Consider the following 13136-nt stretch of genomic DNA (forward strand, 5'->3'; position numbering starts at 1 on the left):
CCCAGAGTGCTAGGATTACAGGCGTGAGCTACCGAGAATTATTGCTTTTATCCCCATTTTACAGATAAGGAAACTAAGGCATAGAGAGGTTAAGTTCACCCAAGTCACATAACTAGTAAGAAGCTGAACCAGGTTGTCTCCTATGGCTGCTATAACAAATTGCCCCAAATTGAGTAGCTAACACAAATTTATTGCCTTACAATTCTTAGGTCAGACATCCAGGATGGGTTGCCAGGGCTGTATTCCTTCTGGAAGCCTTTGTTTCCTTGCCTTTTCCAGCTTCTAGAGGCTACTGGAATTCCTTGGGTCATGGCCCTGCATCTTGTCAACCTCAGCTTCCCTCATCACATCTCTTTCTCTGACTCTGACTCTCCTGTCTCTTGTCTTATAAGGACCATTGTGATTATACTGGGATGACCCTGATAATCAAGGATAATCTCTCCATCTCAAGGTATTTGTCTTTTTTTTGAGACAGTTTCTTTCCTTCTGCCACCCAGGCTAGAGTACAGTGGCATGATCATAGCTCACTGTAGCCTCAAACTCCTCAAGTGATCCTTCTGCCTCAGGCTCCCAAGTAGCTGGGACTACAGGCACATGCTACCACGCCCAGCTAATTTTTAAAATTTTGGTAGAGATGGGGCTCTTGCTATGTTATCTAGGCTGGTGTCAAACTTCTGGCCTCAAGGGATCCTTCCACCTGGGCCTCCCAGAGTGCTGGGGTTTCAGGCGTGAGCCACCGCATATGGCCTTAAGTTCTTTATGTTAATCACATCTGCAAAGTCCCTTTTGTCATGTAAGGTAAAATATTTACGGGTGCCAGAGATTAGAATGTGGATGTCTTTGAGGAGGGGTCATCCTGCCTGCCACACAGGGCTGGAAGCAAGGTTGGCTGATGTCAGAGCAAGTGCGTGGTGTCCTGCTAGGCTTGGTTAACAGGGAGAGATTTGGGACCAAGAAAAGCCCTTGAGGTGACGGCTGGAGGGGATGAGGTCCACTGGACTATAACTTCAAATGACAGGTAAGGAGGGAGACATACTGGGGCATGTGATCTTTGAGCCAAGCCTCAGCTCAAATTTCTGCAGGTGGCCGTTGGGGACTTTACAGGTAAATGCATGTGTGGTGGGGAGTGTGTGGTGGAGTATGGGGGGATGGGAACTATCATCTTACCTGGACATGAGGATCAGACAAGCTAAAGTGTTATGGACAGCACCTGGCATGTGACCTCACCTTGCCCAACTCTTCATTTTGTGGTTGGGGAAACTGAGGCCTAGAGGACAGATTTGCCTGCCTAAGATCACACAGTGAGAAAACACCAGCTGGATCAGGAAGAAGTCTGGAGAGGGTAAAACCGGAACAGAGTGCTCAACTGCTAGGGGGCACCGAGGACAAAGGCCAGGCTCCTTCTTTCCCTCCTCCCTGGTGCTGGTCGGGGCTGCCCCCCTCACCGGCTCTTCCCTCCTGCAATCTCCCTGGTGGCCACATGATGGCGCTTGGAGCTCTGATTTAGAGCTGGGTCTTTGTGCCCTTGCAGGTACTTTGCATCTGCCACTGGGACTGATGGGGCTGTCGTTTTCCCTTAACACTCCTCCCCCTACTGTGGCAGTCCCCACCTGCCAGTGGAGAAGCTGCTTCTGTTCCTAGGCATTGGCCACACACTCCTGGATTTGAAGACCAGCCCTGCTACCTACCGGGTGTGTGTTGGTGTTGCCGGGTACTGGTTCCCTTCTCACCTCCTGGTTCCCCTCTCTCATGTCCCTTTCCTCTTACCCCTTTTATCCTGTTGGCTAGAACAGAATTCCTGATCACCAAACATGCCCCACATAAGGGTAGCCAGCCCTTGCTTCTTTGTTTATACCCCTCTCTTACTTCAAAGGATAGGAGAAGACTTACAAAGGACTTGTCGCTTAAATAAAACAAACATCCATTAACCCAAGAGTAGAGAACCTAAGTGACAGTGTGGGGAGAGTAGCATTGCCACAAAAGCTTACATCAAGAAGGCACAGAGCCTGGGCCTGAGTCTCCGGGTGTCGGAAAGCAGGAGTTGAGGTGGCTTTCAGAGCCTGAGACCCAGCACAGAACACTTCCATACTGGGGGAGTCTTGAGCCCAGGTCCCTAGGAGGGAACTCAGTGCCCTTAGTCCTCTTGGTTTCCTGGAGATTTTGAACAATTTAAAAAGGACAATATCGTGTCTCCCCCAGTGGTTGGCAGAGATGTCACTTACAGAGCTGTTTTTTATAGTCAGTAACAGGCACTGGATGTGGCCTTGGGTGGGAAAGCAAAGGGCCGGAAGGACCTGCAACCTCAGCCCAGCGCGACCCCCTCTCCGATTTCTCCTCTGTGTTCTCTGGCCCTCTGATCTTCCATGATTCTTGTCCTTCCTATCCTTCTATTCCAGCTCACAGCTCTCCCTGTTTCTCTGCTTGGTGCAGCTCCTGTCTCCAAGGGTTGTCTGCTCTTCTTTCTGTCTCTTTGGACCCAGGAACATGAGAAAAAAGAGAAGAAAGCTATCAAACACAAAACACCTACTGTGTGCTGGGGACTGCCAGGCCCTGCCCCCACGCTGTCTTGTTGAAACCCCTCAACCCACAGAAGGGAAAACCAAGGTTGAAAGAGGCCAGTTGCCCCAGGCCCAGAGCTTCCAAGTTAGGATTTGAACCCAGATGTCCCTGATCCCAGAGTAGGCCCATTTCACACTTCTACCCTTCAGTAATCAGGGACAAGTTTGGACTTTTTCTAAGAAACTTTTCCAAGGAAACTTAAGGGGCAGACAAGAGCACAGCCCGGGATATGGCACAAACCAGGGCCAGAGGCAGAGGCCCGGCTCCACCATTCATCAGCAGTGCGGTCTCCACGTTGCGCTTTTGCCTCAGTGTCCCCCGTTGTAGAATATGAATGACAGCATCAACCTCACAGGTTAGGCCGAAAGATCGAAGCCACTGATGAATGTGAACCTGGGCGGTGGGTGACCAGGAAGGGCCGCCTTGTTTTCAGGCCACTATTTGCCTTTCTCCCCACGCTCCCGTCTGATCTGAAGTAGGACACCCTGCCTGGGGGGCTGCAGATCCCCAGGCCTAGTGAGGAAGGTGGGCCACATCACACAATGGAAAGCAAGTCGCTGTTAAGCACGCAGAGGAGGGCATGAGCAGCTCAGCCTTGTGCAGCCCAGGAAGGCTTCCTGGAGGAGATGGCAAGTGAGATGCACCAGGGGGAAGGACAGACATTCCCCAGATGATCAAGGAGGAGAGGGCTCCTGGGCAGAGGGCTCGAGTGGGATTTCAAGGGCAGGAGAGGAAGGTGAGGCTGGGGAAGGCTGAGACTCGGTCCCCAAGGTGGATCATGCCTCAACACATGATGAGGGCTTATGGGTTGGTGGTTCTCAGACTTCATGGACTCATGAATCACCTGGCGAGTTGGTTAAAAATGTAACATCTGGGAGTGGGGTTTAGGAATCTTTGTTTCCACCAGCTCCTGGGTGACACTGTGCAGGTGATCAGAGGGAGAAAGGGGACACAGGGCTACAGGGGATGGGAGAGAGTGCAGGGCAAGGGCTCAGACAGTGCCCTCCTCCCAAAATATATTGCTATTCTCAATTTATGGACAAAGAAACTCAGTCCCAGAAAGTAATTTGCTCAATTTCCTCAACAAGTAAGCAGTGGAGCAGCGACTGAAGTCTAGGCCGTATGAGTCCAGAGCCTGGTTCTTCGTTCTAACTTGGAAGAATTTCTGTGATAATGGAAGTGTCCTATATCTGAGCTGTCCAATATGGTAGCCAATATGTGGCTACTGAGTGTTTGCAATGTGGCTAAAGTGACTGAGGAACTGAATTTTGATTTTTTAAAAAATTAACTAACTAATAAAATTTAAATAGCTGCCTATGGTTTGTGGTTACTGCGTTGTTCAGCACAGGTGCAGAGGGTACCTGGAGAGGGAGAGGTGACTACTTTAAATGGGGTGATCAAGGGAGGCTCCCTGAATGCTGATATTTGAACTGAGGTCCAAATGCTGAGAAGGCACCGGTTTTCTAGTGTTCCAGGGGGAGGACAGTGCAAATGCGGAGCCTTGGGGGTAAACAAACTTGGTATCCTAGGGTGGAAAGAAGGCCCGTGTGTCTGGAATTCAGTGGTGGTGGAGGGGTGGCGGGGGGCAGGTAACTGGGGCCTGGCAGGCTGGGTGAGGTGCCTGCCCGTCGTCCCTCACTGGCCGTGGAGCCTGAGCAATGCAGTGGGTGTGGCCGCCCCTCCCTCCCTTTCTCTCTCAGGGCTGGCGAGGATCAGATGAGACAAGGGGATGTGCAAATGCTTCCTGAATTGTAAGATGCTGCCCATTAGAGCAGGGCAGAGCCGTGGTTCTGAGTGTTGTCCGGGACCAGCAGCAGCGACCTCATCTGGGAACATGCTAGAATGTGCATTCTTGGGCCCCACCGTTGATCTACTGCTTCACAGCTCTGGGGACAGGGCCCAGCAACCTGTCTCCACAAGCCCCCTGGGTGGTTGTAACACACACCGAAGTTGAAGAACCACCCTCAGGAGTGGTGGCAGTCACCTCCTCCTCCTCATTCTCAGTGTCCGCACTCCCCCGCCAACAAATTGTCCCCCAACCTCCAGCTCAGACAGATTCCCTGATGGTTCACTGTGCTCTCTAGCCCTCCTCCCCCTCAGGTGGGATTAATTTTGAGCTCCATATACACAGATTTTTAAAAATCTAGTAAATAAAACCTTTGTGTTAAAATTTTTTTATTATACAGGCCACCCAGGCTCATAGTTAAAATAAAACAAATAGCACAGAAGGTATCAAATAAAAAAAAATCCCCTGCTTCCCCTTAATCCCATTCCCTAGAAATAACCACAGAACAATGTTTCTTGTGTGATTCCTTCCAGACGTTTCCTGTGTGTATGGAGGCAGCTAGTGCAGCACTCTGAAGCCAGTGTGCTTGGTTTCGAAACCCAGGTTTGCTTCTTATTTGTCGAATAAGTTGGACAGGTTGCCTCCATTTCATCATCCAGAAAATGAAGTTATTGACAGCACCAATCTCATAGAATTGTTGTGAGGATTAAATAAATTACTTAGAATAAAGCAATCAGTGTCTGGCACATTGGAAGCACTATGTGAATATTAGCAATCTCAGTATGTATTTTTATAATTGTCTTTTTTAAAAAAATAGAATCATACTCTACACATTACCTGCAGCTTGCTCTTTTTACTCACTGCTATCTCTGGGGCATATTTTCCTATGGCTGGATGTGTACATAGACAGGTAGAGGATGTTTCTTATTTTATATCTATCCTGTATCTGACCAGCCTTCCTTTTTTTTTGAGACAGAGTCTTGCTCTGTCACCCAGGCTAGAGTGCCATGGCATCAGCCTAGCTCACAGCAACCTCAAACTCCTGGGCTTAAGTGATCCTCCTGCCTCAGCCTCCCAAGGAACTATAGGTGCGCCATCACACTTGGCTAATTTTTTCTATTTTTAGCAGAGACACGGTCTCGCTCTTGCTCAGGCTGGTCTCAAACTCCTGACCTCAAGAGATCCTCCTGCCTCAGCCTCCTAGAGTGCTAGGATTCCAGGCCTGAGCCACCGTGCCTGACCATGACCATCCTTCCTAATGGGCAATTCTTCATGGGTCTTTTTGGGAGGCTGTGTGAGCCAGGTACTCCTTTTCTGACTCCTTGGATGCTAGAATGTGAGCATGACAGTGCAGCTGTTAAGAACGCAGAGGTGGGAGTCAGCCTGCCTATTCAAACCCAGCAGTGCCACTAGCTGTGTGATCTTAGGCAAGTTTCTTAACTTCTCTGTGCCTCGGTCAAAAAGGGTCCAGTTTTCTCATCTGTAAAATGGGGATAACAACGTTCCCTATGGGAATATGAATCTTGGGAGCATAAGCCAAAGGTGCAGGAAGAGTTGGGAAGTCCTTTATGATGGTGATGATGCTGAGAGTGCACTGGTGGAATCCTAACCAGATGATTCTTGCTGGTGACCTTGGCTGACTTTTTTTTGTGTCTGATCATTATTTCTATGAATTACCTGATATCCTTGCAAAGCTTCTAAGTTGCATAATTTCAAAAGGCATGGCAAGAGGAGGGTATTTACATGGAACACAGTGTGAATGGTGCTTCCTAGAGTTGTGAAACGGTTTCTTGGATATCAGCCAGGCTTGGCATGTCTGTTGCTTGCATCCAAGAACTCTAACCACACCCTGCTTCATTCATGTAAGGGCTGCATAGTATTCTACTCTAAGTTTGCATCACATTTCACGTAATCATCCCTTCGTGATGGATATCTGGGTGACTCACAGCTATTGTACTACACAGACGATTATGATGACATGCTTCTCAGAGCTCCTGCCCGGCCTTTGGGACGCTTTCCTCTGACTCCACCCCTCCACACAGGTACACAGGGGGGTGGGAGGTGGCCTCAGTCCACAGTGTCATACAGTGCCACGTGTCAACCTCTGCCCACTTGACCAAGACAGGACTGGTCAGAGGTTTCAGAGTAACAGAGAGCTCAGTGGGCTAGGGTGGACGTCGTGGGTGACTCGGGAGGGGGCAGGCAGGGACAACCAGCCTGGTTCCCTTATGCTTGGTCCCCTCCCTGACAGCCAGGCCTGTCCTTGCAGTGTTGGGATCTTACTTCAGATAGGAGGCAACGTCTGCACGGCCTCCGATACCTTCAGGGACCAGTGACTAGTTGTCCCCTCCCTGGGGTACTGGCACTGGAAGGAGGAAAGGAAGGGTTGATCCAAAGGGGGTCCTGTTCGTGGTGGGATTCCAGGCAGCCAAGGCCACATGTGTGTACTGAGCACTTCTTGTGTCCCAGGGACTGTGTGGGCTCTTCATCCTACACGATCCCGTGTAATTCTCATGACAACACTGTGAGGTTAGTGTCATCACTTTCATTCTACAGATGAGGCAGCTGAGGTCAGGGAGGGAAGAGATGGGCCCCAAACCACTCAGTGATCACCTTGATGTCCAGGGCCCTTCCCACTTGGTCAGGGTGGTCAGTCACGGGGAGACCATGTGGAGTGACAGTGGGGGCCCTCCCTGACTCTGTGCCAGCTGCCAAAAGGCTGCCGGTCTTGGAGGAAAGAAGGAGTGGCGGGGGTGGGGGGGCGCTGGTGTGAGTGCTGGGCAACCTTCCACTCTCAACTCAGCTGCGTTCCAGAAGGGCAGGAGGAGAGAGGGCCTGGCGGACAGCTGGTATGTGGACTGAGGAACAATAGCGATGATCATGATGATAATGATACTGACAATCACAGTGACTGATGTTTCAGGTGATTCACAAAGCAATATCCCATTGTTCATAATTCCACAGAGCCACACAGCCAGGTCGGGAGGAAGACGAAGCAATGCAGTTATTCCCATTTTATGGAAGGGGAGACTCAAGGGCTGCAGAGGGAGAGTAACTTGCACAGGCTTGCATATTAAGTCACTCACAGTGCTGGGCAGGACCTGGGATCCTGCTGGCTCATGTGGGCCACAGCCACTTGCTAGGCTGAGGCAGAAGGATCACTTCAGCCCAGGAGTTCAAGGCTGCACTGAGCTACGATCATGCGACTGCACTCTAGCCTGGGTGACAGAGCGAGATTCTGTCTCAAAACAAAACAAAACACCACGGATGGACCAAGAAGGATGGGGACAGAGAAGGGAAACAAAAACCTCTTCTAGGTAAGTCTGCAAACTAAATTAATAAGAACAATATATATAATAACATATGCATAAGCATACCTTATGCAACAGTATATGCATAAAAACAATGTTAGAAAAGTGAGCTGTTTTAGGCAGTTGACAAAGCCAACGGAGACTCTTTTCTTAAGCTAGAGCTAATTTTGGTTAATTTAATACAAGCCACAAAGCCCAAGTTTTAGAAAATCAAGATACCCTGTGACCTGTTTTTCTGTTGCCTGAAGTCTGTTCCCCAAACACTATTCAGTCATCAGCACACTGATTCCAGTCTTCTGTTTGATAGATTTCTTTTTATTTTCTAAAAACTCAACCATGTGCACTTTTATGGGGCTGGATAGCAATGGTGGGAAGGAGCATAGAGGGTTTTTATTACAACTTTATTTTTAAGAAGGAAGGTGTTCTGTTCTCTTTCCTAATTTCTCTTGATGCACAAATGATCGGTCGTGGTGAAACCTATTTTAATTCCACTATTTCCCTTGAGGCAGGTTCCACGGGCACATCCTTCTCTGCTTTGCAACATTAAACAAACTAGCCAGCTGGCACAGTATGCACAGAGAGAACTGTCTCGTGCTTTGTAATCATTTCATGTTCTTTTTGTTGCAACATGTAAAATTTATGTTTCTGAGAAATGCACACTGGTCTTGGCATAACTTGCACCATTGTTATACTCTTAATTTATCTTTATTTTTAAACCAATACTGAGAAAAGTAGTTTTATTGTTGGTGTTAGGAGATTCCAGGCTTATAAAAGGCATTTTGATTAAAGACCTCTTGAAGCAACAACCGACAAACTTAAAAATAGGGAGATGGGTTCACTCCAGACAGAATGCAAATAACAGCCTCATTGCAAAAATCACTTTGAAATGAGAATTTTAAGACCCTTAGTGGATAAAAGGAATAGCATCCATGAAAAAGAGAAGAGGTTCCATAAACACCCATCCATGTTTTTTAACATCCATAAAAGAGGTTATAAAGTAAAACCAGGAAGATATGAATCAAGAACAGATGGATATGAAAAAAATAAGAGGTTATAAATACATCCAGCTGGAATCCAATCCCTCATCTAGAATGAGGGAAAAGAAAATGATAGGGGATATTTAAAGAAGTAACAGGGGACAATTTTCTAGATTTGAAGAAAGATGTGAGTGATCAGATCACAAGCATATATCACGTGTGGAGCAGAGGGAATAAATTAACACCTATACAACAAGGAACCTGGCTTTGGTTACAAGTCCATGGCATTGATTGGAAGCAAGCAGACCCGAAGCCGAGTCAAGGTATAGGTGACATTGCCAGGGAAAGCCCAACATTGGCTCACCGAGTTGCTGCTTATTCCTGAAGGCAATCCTTAGGCTCCACTGCACCGGCAGGAAGTGGTGGGGCAGCGGCATAGGGACTGGGATGACCCATGGCTTTGCCCTCCCCTATTGCAGTGAAGGCCTGGAAGTACCAGTACATGATGCTCAAACCCCTAAACAACTGTTAGAAGAAAGGCCAGTGCTAAGATGACTTCCAGTGCGCCAAGGGCGTGTATGGAAAAGCTTGTACTCCCAGTGTGAAAAATCCAGGAAAGGCTGACCTCCCGTAACCCCCTTATGGCCACAACCTCTGATGCCCTGGGCCATGGATAAGAAGTCACTTGCCTGTTTATTCCTTTGGGGGGACATCTGACTGGCATTTCTATCTTCCATCAACTCAACAGTTTCACCCAAGGAGCTGTGGTCCAAAATCCAAAATTAAGATTCAATCTTATCTGCTGCCTTGGCCTCTGATAAAGTTAGGGGGGACCTGGAATATTCTAACCTTGAGTTTCCTTCCTCACTCTACTCCTGCAAATAAAGTCCCCCTAGCTAAGCAACCTCCTTATCAAGGGGACGGACACAGTTCCTGCTTATTCCTCAGTTTGGGGAGGGTTCAGTTCCCTCCCGGCCTGCAGAATTAGTCAAGCAAGCCAATCATATCCCTCGGTGGGAAGCAGAGCACACCCTACACTCTCGATACTGTAAGTCTTGCCTCCTGCAGCCCCTGGTTGTTCACTCTGTTCGCAAGTGCAGGCCCTGGTTGGCCCTGTGTGGTACTCGGTACCCTTCTCCCTTAGGCTGGGTGTTAGTTTCATCTGTCCGGTGTTGGGTGGCATGTGTTTGGCCATGCTCATAACCCTAGGTCAGAAACCCTCCTTCACCAATGGGGTAAAGAGGGAGCAATTAAAACAGGGGCCTGCAAGATCTCCCCAAGAATTCCTTTTACCCCCAGTCCCCTCCGATCAGAGTCCTGAGAGTGAAGGCTGCTTGCGGGTGGGGAGCAGGAGGCCATATGCTAAAGAGTCTTGGGTTTGAACGTCATTCCTGCCATCAACTGGCTAACTGACCTCAGGCAAGCCCCTGTATCTCTCTTATCCTTCACATGGGTTGAGGACCAGCTGCAAAATCAGGAACTACTCTAGCTAGTTTAAGCAGAAAGCCATTTATTATCAGGATTAGGTTTCCTATAAAACCACTAGAAGGACTGAAGGAGGAGGCTGTAAACTGACTACTGGGGAGACTTCCTCCCCTGAGTCATACTGCCTTGGCCCCAATTCAGGAAGATGCCCACTGGAGAACCATTCTGCCCCTGCCACGGTCGGCACCTGCCGGATCAATGTCCTGCACTCTGCTTCCCTCCTAACTAGTCTTGGTTTTAAATCTGACACCATCACAAATCATTTCTTGGGTAGAGAGGTTTCAGATGCTTCTGCCACCGTTGTATTTCTCTGGCTTCTACTCCAGGTTCAGACGTTTGCTGTGATTGCCCCCAGATCCTAGCTGTCCCCATCCCTGCATTCTCTAGCCCTCTTAGTACCGATTTCTCTCCGAGGGCAACCACATTTCTCCATCTCTCCAGAATCGCTGAGAAGAATCTAACCTGGATGAATGGCCAAGTTCAACCCAAAGGAAGCTTAAAAGGGAAGGAGTTGAACACCCAGCCTCCCTCTCAAAGTGCACAGCTGCTCTTAGACCAACAGGCATGACTGGACACTGGCCCTCCTGTGTTTTCATCCTTTTCTCAGCCCATCTGCACAAGTGTTTTGGTTCTTTCTCTGTCTTTTTAAAAACATCTGCTACTATTACCCTTCCTGCATGTTTGCCAGTCTCTTGGAGCTTCTGGTCTTATGGTCCTTCACTTCAGGAAAAGGAGAACTATGAAAGACTGGAGATGAATAGGTGGCCACTGATGGCCTCTTCCTAGGTTCATTCACCAAGTCATTCATTTCTTCCATGGCTCATTCATTCACTAAACTGTTTTTCTGTGTCAGGCTAAGCACTGGGATACAGCAAAGAGCCAAATAGACACAGTTCTTAGACTCACAGAATTTACTACTTACATTTATTGAGACCCACTGTTTACTAGTATCAATAAAGAACAAAATTGATACAAGTTTTCTCCCTCAAGGAAGAGATCATGTCTAGTGGAGACATACAAATCCACAGGCAAAGAGGTAGATAAAGTGACGCAGAGAGGAGGGGCCTCTAACACAGGAAGAGAGTCAGGGACCCCCTACCCTCACCTCCCCCAATACCAGTGGACGGCAAAGCAGATGGTATTTGTGAGTACAAGAGAGGAAATCAGTCAGACAGAGGCATGAGCTTCAGGGACAGGAGTCATTTATTGTTTTGGGACTTTCTGATAAAAGTCATTCTCTCTGGAGTTAAGTGATATCTCACTGTGGTTTTGATTTTCATTTCCCTGATGATTAGAGATGTTGAGCATTTTTTCATATGTTTGTTGGCCATTAGTCTGTCTTCTTTTGAAAAGTTTCTGTTCATGTCCTTGGCCCACTTTTTAATGAAGTTGTTTGATTTTTTTCTTGCTGATTTTCCTGAGTTCTATATAGATTCTAGTTATCAGCCCTTTATGGGATGTGTAGCATGCGAATATTTTCTCCCATGCTGTAGGTTGTTTGCTCTCATGATAGTTCTCTTGGCTGTGCAGAAGCCTTTTAATTGGATCAGGTTTATTTATTTTTGTTGTTGCTGTGATTGCCTTTGGGGGTCTTCTTCATAAATTCTCTGCCTAGGCCAATGTCTATAAGAGTTTTTCCAACATTTTCTTCTAGAATTCTTATAGTTTCATGCCTTAGGTTTAAGTCTGTTATCCACCATGAGTTGATTTTTGTGAGAGGTGAGAGGTGTGGATCCTGTTTCAGTCTCCTACATGTGGCCATCCACAGACCTGCTTTCATTCAGATTCTAGAGCTGAGGGTGAATGTCGTGCCAGGAGAGACATTTTGTTGTCTTTCTTTGGGAGAGAGGTTGAGTGCATTTTAGGTAAGTGTTGGTGGTTTGGAAAGTATTTTAATGAAAATTTATAGTTATATAGATTTCAGTAACCAAAAAGGGCTAGACTCTAGAGGACACTGCTGTTTTTACCACAGAGCATCCTTTTGCCATTTTTCTGGTAGCTATATCCTAATTTACCCCTGGGGAATCACTGCCTCTCCTACTCTGGAAAACTGCATTGCATTTGGTGGTTTCACACAGTGATGAGTACTGTGGCTTTGGCTTAAACTAATCGGTATGTCCCATTTCCCTGGCCCCAATTATTGGTTTGAAGATTTAATTCTAGTCAATTTTAGTCAGTTGACTTACTCAGAAGTCCTTATCGGACTTGAATTTGAGAATATGGGAGAAGATGCTATAGCCGTTTTACAAACACTGGGAGAGAGCCCAAGATTAAAGCCAACATGAAGGGAAGTGGAGTAGAGAGAATCTCCTGGGAGCTGTAATTTGAGCCCTTGATTAAATTGCACGTGAAAGTAGCGCCTATTCTCATTGGTTTAGTCAGTACTCTTAGTTCTTGCATATTTCAGGTTGTTTTTTGTTTTCTCCCCCCACAGGTTCACCTGGGCAGCGCTTCTATCAGAAGCTCCAACCCTGGGCCTGGGAATGAAGACTTCTTGGAGGGACTAGAATGAAGCAGCAGAGAGCTGACTTCTGAAGACTTGGGTTTGAACATCACTGTGCCACGGACTTGCTGTGTTATCCCGGGCAAGTGGGCTTACTTCTCTGAGGTTCCATTTCCTCCTCCTTAAAATGGCATGTGAAAGTGCTTTGGTCCACTGTGAGGTTCTGGGTGCATGCGTAGTGTCTATTTCTGGGATTATTCTTCAGAAAGGTTGGCTCTTTAAGGTCAAATCACAGCTAGAATCCCCGACTTGGGGCCTGGAAGGATCAGAATCTGTTCCAATGCTCTGATCTTAAAAATAGCCCAGAGAAACGATAAGTTCTACATCAAATTCAGCAGAGCTGGGGTTCCAGCTCAGTAACCTGAGTCCAGTATCATCACGATGTTGTCTCTCTAGCTGACCACAGGGCCTTGGAGGCCAGAAGTGATGCTGTCAGGTGTGAGTCCTCCATTATCTTTCAGGCACCCTGCTCTGTTTGGGTCACAGAGATTCCCTCCTAGTGATGCTCTCATGTT

This window comes from Lemur catta, chromosome 17 (assembly GCF_020740605.2).
Source record: "Lemur catta isolate mLemCat1 chromosome 17, mLemCat1.pri, whole genome shotgun sequence".
Taxonomy (NCBI): Eukaryota; Metazoa; Chordata; class Mammalia; order Primates; family Lemuridae; genus Lemur; species Lemur catta.